The sequence below is a fragment of the Panthera onca genome, chromosome C1 (assembly GCF_046562875.1).
Source record: "Panthera onca isolate mPanOnc1 chromosome C1, mPanOnc1 haplotype 2, whole genome shotgun sequence".
NCBI classification, from domain to species: domain Eukaryota; kingdom Metazoa; phylum Chordata; class Mammalia; order Carnivora; family Felidae; genus Panthera; species Panthera onca.
This window is the reverse complement of record NC_138346.1, coordinates 145,163,201-145,171,653: the sequence shown is the minus strand read 5'-3', so window position 1 is coordinate 145,171,653 and position 8,453 is coordinate 145,163,201.

The following is an 8,453-nucleotide window of genomic DNA, read 5'->3' as shown; positions in this document are numbered from 1 at the left end:
ATTGGCCTCTAGTTCTCTTTTTTTTGTAGTGGTTTTAATATCAGGGTAATGCTGGCCTCATAGAATGAATTTGAAAGCTTTCCTTCCTCTTCTATATTTTGGAATAGTGTGAGGAAAATTTGTGTTAATTCTTCTTCATGTGTTTGGTAGAATTCACCTGTGAAACTATCTGCTCCTGGACTTTGTTTTTGGGTTTTTTTGATTACTAATTCAATTTCATTGTTGGTTTTCAGTCTGTTTAGATTTTCTATTCCTGATTTAGTTTGGTGGGATTATGTTTCTAGGAATTTATACATTTCTTCTAAATTGTCCAATTTGTTGGCATATAATTTTTCACAATATTCTTTTACAATCCTTTGTATTTCTGTGGTGTCAGTTGTTACTTCTCTTTCATTTCTGATTTTTTTTAAAATTTGAAAAATAATGATGTGTCTGGCTAGAGGTTTATCAATTTTGTTGATCTTTTAAAAAGCTTCTAGTTTCATTGATCTGTCCTATTGTGGGTTTTTGGTTTTGGTTTTGGTTTCTATTTCTTTTATTTCTGCTCTAATCTTTATTATTTCCTTCTTTCTTCTGGTTTTGGGTTTTGTTTTCCCCTTTCTAACTCCTTTATATGTAAGATTAGGTTGTTTATTGAGTTTTTTCTTCCTTCTTGACGTAGGCCTGTGTAACTATAAACTTCCCTCTTAGAACAGCTTTTGCTGCATCCCAAAGATTTTGAACTTTTGTGTGTTCATTTTCATTTGTCTCCATTTATTTTCTCTTTGATTTCCTGGTTGACCCTTTCATTATTTAGCAGCATGTTTTTTAACCTCCACGTATTTGTGTTCTTTCCAGATTTTCTTCTTGTGGTTGATTTCTAGTTTCATAGCATTGTAATTGGAAAAGATGGATTCAATCCTTTTGAATATATTGAGACTTGTTTTGTGGCCTAATATGTGATCTGTGCTGGAGAATGTAACATGTGTACTTGAAAAGAATGTGTATTCTGCTGTTTTAGAAAATAATATTCTGAATATGTCTGTTAGATCCATCTGGTTTAATCTATCATTCAAAGCCATTGTTTCCTTGTTGATTTTCTATTTGGATAATTTATTCATTGATGTAAATAGGGTGTTAAAGTCTCCTACTATAATTGTATTACTATCAATGATTTCTCCTATGTTTGTTATTAATTGTTTTATGTACTTAGGTGCTTCATGGGTGCATGAATATTTACAATTATTATATCTTCTTGTTGGATTGTCCCTTTATGATTATATAGTGTTTTTCTTTGTCTCTTGTTACAGTCTTTGTTTTAAAGTATCTTTTGTCTGATATAAGTATAGCAACCTCGCTTTCTTTTGACATCTATTTGCATGATAAATTCTTTTCCGTTCCTTCACTTTCAATCTTCCTGTGTCTTTAGGTCTGAAATGAGTCTTATAGGCAGCATAAAAATCGGTCTTCCTTTTTTAATCCATTCTGTCACCCTTGCCTTTTGATTAGAGCAGTTAGTCTGTTCACATTCAAAGTAATTACTGATAGATGTGAACGTACTGCCATTTTGTTACTGGTTTTATAATGGTTTTTGGAGTTTTTCTCTGTACCTTTCTTCTTTTACTCTCTTCTCTCACGGCTTTCTGGATATCTTTAGTGATATACTTGGATTCCGTTCTCTATTTTTTTTTTGCATTGTATTACTTGTTTTTGATTTGTGGTTACCATTTGGTTTACATTTAACATCTTATACATATAACAGTCTGTGTTAAGTTGATGGTCGCTTAAATTTGAACCTATTCTAAAAGCATTAAATTTTTACTACTCCCCCTCACCACCATGTTTTAGATATATGGTGTCATCCTTTCATTTTGTAATCCCATGACTGACTTTTTTTTTTTAATATATGAAATTTATTGTCAAATTAGTTTCCATACAACACCCAGTGCTCATCCCAAAAGGTGCCCTCCTCAATACCCATCACCCACCCTACCCTCCCTCCCACCCCCCATCAACCCTCAGTTTGTTCTCAGTTTTTAACAGTCTCTTATGCTCTGGTTCTCTCCCACTCTAACCTCTTTTTTTTTTTTTTTTCTTCCCCTCCCCCATGGGTTTCTGTTAAGTTTCTCAGGATCCACATAAGAGTGAAACCATATGGTATCTGTCTTTCTCTGTATGGCTTATTTCACTTAGCATCACACCCTCCAGTTCCATCCATGTTGCTACAAAAGGCCATATTTCATTCTTTCTCATTGCCACGTAGTATTCCATTGTGTATATAAATCACAACTTCTTTATCCATTCATCAGTTGATGGACATTTAGGCTCTTTCCATAATTTGGCTATTGTTGAGAGTGCTGCTATAAACATTGGGGTACAAGTGCCCCTATGCATCCGTACTCCTGTATCCCTTGGGTAAATTCGTAGCAGTGCTATTGCTGGGTCATAGGGTAGGTCTATTTTTAATTTTCTGAGGAACCTCCACACTGCTTTCCAGAGCAGTTGCACCAATTTGCATTCCCACCAACAGTGCAAGAGGGTTCCCGTTTCTCCACATCCTCTCCAGCATCTATAGTCTCCTGATTTGTTCATTTTGGCCACTCTGACTGGCGTGAGGTGATATCTGAGTGCATGACTGACTTTTATAGATATACTTAATTTTACTGTTTTTGTACTTCCTACTTTTCTTACTCTGGCTTATGATCTTTCCTTTCCACTCAAAGAGCCCCTTTAACATTTCTTGTAAGGCTGGCTTAGTGGTGATGTATTTCTTTAAGTTTTGTTTGGGAAATTCTTTCTCTCTCCTTTTATTCTGAATAATAGGCTTGCTGCATAGAGTATTGGTTGTAGGGTTTTTGTTTTTTTGCTTTTCCCCCTTTTAGCCCAGTGAATATATCATATCACCCCCTTCTGGTCTGCAAAGTTTCTGCTGAAAAACCAGCTGATAGCCTTATAGACTTGCTCTTGTATGTAACTGCTTCCTTTGCTCTTGTTGCTTTTAAAATTCTCTTTATCACTACTTTTTGCCATTTCAATTATGTGTCTTGGTGTGGACCTCTTCTAGTTGATTTTTTTGGGATTCTCTGTGCCCCCTGGATCTGGATTTCTATTTCCTTCCCCACATTTGGAAAGTTTTCGGGTATTATATCTTCAAATACACTTTCTGCCCTCTTTTCTCTTTGTTGTCCTTCTGGGATCCCTATAGTGTGAATGTTACTACACTTGATGGTGTAATTGAGTTCCCTAAGTCTATTTTCATTTTTTATTAGTCTTTTTTCTCTCTCCTGCTCAGCTTGATTGCTTTCCAGTACTCTGTCCTCCAGATCGCTGGCCCATTCTTCTGCTACCTCTATTTCTTCCCTCTAGTGTATTTTTAATATCAGTTATTGAGTTCTTCATCTTTCATTCTTTTTATGTTTTCTATCTCTTTGTTGTGAGTCTCACTGAGGTCCTCCACTCTTTCTCAAGTCCAGTGATTATCTTTATGACAATTACTTTAAATTATCTATCTGGTATATTACTTACATTTATTTTGTTTATTTCTCTTGCTATGATTTTGTTCTGTTCTTTCATTTGGACATATTTCTCCATCTCTTCATTTTGTCTAACTCTCTCTGTGTTATATGTTAGAAAGGTCAGCTACATTTCCTGCTTTTGAAAGGCATGGCCTTATGTAGGGGAGGTCTATAGTGCCCTGCAGTGCAATGTCCCCTGTTTACCAGAACCTGACACTTGAGGGGTATCTCCTATGTGTGTTGTGTGTGCCCTACTGCTGTGGCTGAGTGACATTTGCCTCAGTCCAGTCATCTGCAAGAGCTCTCTTTGCCTGTTGTGGGCAGGGTTTGGTCCCTGTGTTGTTAGTGGGCTAGTCTAGGCCACCTTGGGCTTGAGTTGGGTTAGATCAGCTGTTTCTCAGAGCTGTGGTAGTATTGAACTACAGGATGCTTTCCCCATATTGTACCCCACGAAGCTTTCATTGGTGGCTGGCGCCCTGCAGTCAGACCAGAGGTCTGCCCCCAGCCCATTGCTAGAGCCATAGTCATACTGCTATGTGTGGTCTTCTTCCTCTCCCCATGGGGTGGGAGTCATTTTAAGGTAGTGCTGACCCCTGTTGGGGCTGCTTGCACACTGCCATGATTGTGGCAATGCCTTGGGTGCACTCCTACTAAGGGAATGTTGGAGGGGGCAGGTCCATAGGAGAACATGGGTGTGGGAAACATGATATTACCAAGGTTTGCACTGGTCTGCTATGGGAGGGGACCTGGAGTTTCTTTGGAAAGCTGCCAGGGCCAGGCTGGAGGGGATAGTTCACAGGGGAACACAGGTGCAGAAGGCGTTAGCAAACTAGGTGGAAAGTGCTCTTGCTACACTGGTTCCTGCAGGTGTCCATGTATCTAGGCTAGGTTGTGGGGGAGGGAAGTGGTGCTCTCCAGCCTTTTTGTTCTTGGAGAAGTCTCCCAAAGACTCCTGCCCCTCCAGCACATGCTGAGATTAGTAAATAAATGTCCTTCCCATATACTTCAGGCATTTTTCAAACTGCTGCTTCCATGCTGTATCTCAGTGGGGCTGTTTTCTGTGCTGTGTCTTCGAAGGCCTGGACTCAGTTTTGTCTCATTCTGGCTCTCTCAGAATTGAGCCCACTGGTTTTTAAAGTTACACGTGTTAAGCCCCACTGATGGTAAGAAGTTCAGAAGTTAAGCCCCTCTGGTTATCAAAGCCAAATGTTACAGGGATTCTTTTTCCCAGTGCAGGTCCTCTGTACCTAGTTGCCTGGTGTGGGGTCTGCTCCTCTCCTGTCTCTGCACCCATTGCATCCCTCTCTCCCATAGACAGTTCCATGGGTCAGGTTGGCTCCCAACTGCATTTCTGCCCTTCCTACCCTCTTTGATGTGGCCTCTTTACATTTAGCTCTGGAGGATCTGTTCTGCCAGTTTTCAGGTCACTTTCACTGGGTCATTTACACTGATGTGGGACAAAGTGAGCCCAGGATCCTCCTACTCTGCCATCTTCCTCAATTTGTCTCAAACTTGAGATCTTTAGGAATCATCTGGAGAACCCATTAAACTAAATTTCTATGGACCACTAACAACTATCTTAATAGAGGGAGGAGATGGACCAGGAATCTGTAGTTTAACATAGACCTTAAATAATTCTGTTGCAGGAGGTTCACAGCCATTGTGGAAACACACTGATTTTACCTAACATTTGGTCAGGTGCTATGAAAATACTTACGAGAAAAATATTTGTTACAGTCTATGATAACAGTGAAGATTTGGCATAATTGTTAATTGGTACCTGGTCATGTTTTTAACTCACTTCTGCTACATAAATGAATGAAAAATGAATGCCTGGATTAATGAATTAATGGATTTAAATTCTGCTTCTGTGTTCATAAATTGATGAGATTTATGTATAATAACCATATTAGTTATTGATCTAATTATTAGTGCCATATAATTTGTATTGATTTTCTAAAAACATATTAACTTTCAGCCCAATAATATATTTATACTCTAAAACAACTTAGCAAATCCTTTTCAAAATAGTATAAATGAAAATTCTAGTCCAATTCTAGCAATATCATGAACTTGGGGTTAGAAATGTAGGAAATATTGAAGCTTCCTTGGGTTTATGAATGTTTTAACAAGAAAAAAAAATCACCAGTTAAAGAAAAATTTAACACCTATGGTCAGTTGTAAACAGTTACTCTTTACAATATGTCTTATTTCCTCAAGCATTTATTTTTGATGTGTAACAAATAATACACAAGTGACAGAATATAAATATGTTTAAGATGCTCAGTTTATATTGACCACTTGATGTATCATGGCAAATAAAATCCCAGTAGAGAAACACTTCTTGGTTACAGATAGATTTTCCTTCTTTTCAGAGCTTAGGATAGTCAATAAATTAATAATTAATTTAGTACTTTAAAAAATTCTTTCATTATCAAATCTATTTTACCAAGAAAACATTCTCTCTTCTGATAGTTTGAGACTGTCAGTAAATGAGAGAAAGGGTTTGAATTTTATAAATGAGTCTCATAAAAGACTTATAAATTAGCTCAATTCTGTAAATAAAAGCAAAGGATTTTAAATTCACAAATGCTTATTTAAAAAAAAAATTATTTATTTTGAGAAAGAGAGTAAGAGAGTGGGGGAAGGGCAGAGAGAAAGAGGGAGAGAATCCCAAGCAGGCTCTGCACTGTCAGAACACAGCACGACTTGGGGCTTAAATTTATGAACTGTGAGATTATGACCTGAGCTGAAACCAAGAATTGGACACTCAGTCAAGTGAGCCACCCTGGCACACCCACAAATGCTTATTTTTTTACCATTGAGATGCTTAAACAGAACTTTCATTCAGAAATATGATTGTTTCGATGGTGAAATGTTTTTATTTTACAGATAGCACAAACAGGGGAGAGGGACAGAGGGAGACAGAGAATCTAAGCTGTCTCCATGCTCAGCATGGAGCCCAATGCAGAGTTCAATCCCACCACTCTGGGATCATGACCTGAACTGAAAGGAGTTGTATGTTCAACCACTGAGCCACCCAGGTGTCCCTAGATGGTGACATTAAGAACTTTAAAACTAATAGCCATCTCCCACATTCAGACACAAGCACACACATCAATGACAGTGTGTAGTGGGCTAAGAAACAGTGATTAAACATCCAAGCCAAAGCAGGATACCCATACCTCTGGAATATTTCCATATGTGTGTGGAAGAGACTCTCCATTGACTATAAAAAGTACTCTTGTCCTTACTCTCAATGCTGAGCCAATGAGTCATTTCCAAGACCAAGAAAAAAAGAGACAGAACTTAAATCCCAATGAATGTCTCTATCACTTTTTCCCCAGCAACATTGTCTTCTTGAGATACATCTTTCCCCTTAGGTACTAGATAAAACCTCTATAAATATGTGCTTTTAAAATAGGTCTTCCTCTACTTTTTATTCCTTCTCCCATTTCTTGATTTGACAAACTCCTTTTCATCCTTAAGGAAGTATCTTCTCTTTGTTGAAGGCTACTTTCTCTAGCCTTCTCAGGCAGATTACGGGTCCTCTTCTGTTGTATTGGTGTTATTGTTTGCATTCCTCCTAGTCTGAGTATGCCTCAGTGAAAGGACTTATTACTCTTCATCTCTGGCAAATACACATGTGCACACACACATGCATACAAACATATACATGTGTCCACACACGTTCAAAAATTGGTGCTAAACAATTTATATTCATGTATATACATATATATACATATCCACACACACATAAATTTTTAGTTTCAGGTAAAATAAGGAGATAATGAAACCTATAACCTTAAAACTTTTAACGTTTATTTATTTTTGAGACAGAGAGAGACAGAGCATGAACGGGGGAGGGACAGAGAGAGAGGGAGACACAGAACCGGAAGCAGGCTCCAGGCTCTGAGCTGTCAGCCCAGAGCCCGACGCGGGGCTCGAACTCACGGACTGCGAGATCGTGACCTGAGCTGAAGTCGGACGCTCAACCGACTGAGCCACCCAGGCACCCCAAAACTTTTAGAAGAAAATATATAAACACAAACATACACACACACACACCCACATACACACACACACCCACATATTCACTTAATAAAATGAGCTGGGAATGGTTCCTTTTTCAATTTGCTGAATAATTCATGTAAGATTGGAATCATCTGTTCCTCGAACATTTGTTAGAACTCACCTTGGAATCCTCTTGGGCTTAGAGTTTTTTTGGTAGGAAAAATGTTTGGGTACCGATTCAGTTTTTTTATAAGAACATTTGAAATTCCTCTTTAATTTTTGACAGTTACAGTAATTTGTATTTTTGCAGGAATTTGCACATTACCCAAGCTTTCAAATGTGTTATTAAATTTGTTCATAATATTCTTTTTTACCTTTTAAATCTCTGCTCCCTCTGTATTTATGTTGCATTTCTATTCCTAATATTATTTTGTGCCTTTTTTCTTTGCTTTTTTTCTTCAGTCTTCCTGATAGTTTATGTATTATTCCCATTAAAGAAACTACTTTCAACTTAATTTATATTCTCAATTATTGCTTTGTCTTACATTCCATTAATCTCTGCTTTTACCTTTATTATTACCTTTTAAATATTTTACTTTGGCTTATTCTGTTGTGTTTTTTTTAATAAACATTTTTGTTCATGGCTTAATAATTTTTTCAACCATTTTTGAAACCATAATGTAAGCATTCAAGATAATAAATTTCCTGGAGAGCCTGGGTAGCTCAGTCAGTTGAGCATCCAACTCTTGATTTTGGCTCAGATCATGATTCCAGGGTGTTTGGATCGAGCCCCACATCAGGCTCCACACTCAGCATGCTTAAGATTCGCTCTCTCTCTCTCTCCCTCCACCCCTCTTTCCCACTCACACTCTCACTTGCTATCTCTAAAAATAAAAAAAGATTACAAGTTTCCTTCAAGTATCATGTTAGTTGCCTCTCACTAAT